The sequence below is a fragment of the Phaethon lepturus genome, unplaced genomic scaffold (assembly GCF_000687285.1).
Source record: "Phaethon lepturus isolate BGI_N335 unplaced genomic scaffold, ASM68728v1 scaffold1270, whole genome shotgun sequence".
Taxonomy (NCBI): domain Eukaryota; kingdom Metazoa; phylum Chordata; class Aves; order Phaethontiformes; family Phaethontidae; genus Phaethon; species Phaethon lepturus.
The window spans coordinates 20333-20609 of NW_010513788.1; the positions used below are offsets into that span (position 1 = coordinate 20333).

At 59.6% G+C, this 277-nt stretch overlaps 1 protein-coding gene across 1 annotated transcript in view; it reads left to right on the forward strand.

The window, feature by feature from the left end:
* Positions 1 to 277, forward strand: part of MGAT4B (mannosyl (alpha-1,3-)-glycoprotein beta-1,4-N-acetylglucosaminyltransferase, isozyme B) — a gene marked incomplete at its 3' end in the record, with an annotated part of 9461 nt that overhangs the window by 4211 nt on the left and 4973 nt on the right. The gene's annotated exons all lie outside the window — the stretch shown is intronic.

Here is a 277-nt window from a genome sequence, read left to right on the forward strand (position 1 = left end):
CCCAAAGCCAGGAGCATCTTTCCTGCCTTTGTTTTTCCTGTTGCTGTTTTCTTGGCAGCACCAGGGTAAGAAATCAGTCCAGCACCAAAAGCCTGAGCCCTGTTTGGGAAAGGGACCTTTTTCCTCCCGAGAAAACTCTCTCTTGTCACCGTTCCAGTGTGGAAGCGCTGGCCTCAGCTTATGACACACATCCCCGGCATCTCACTTCTCACCTCCACCCGGCGCTGAGCGCAGCGGCAGCCGGGCCCCGCATCCGCGGCGCTGCGGCCGGCAGCCC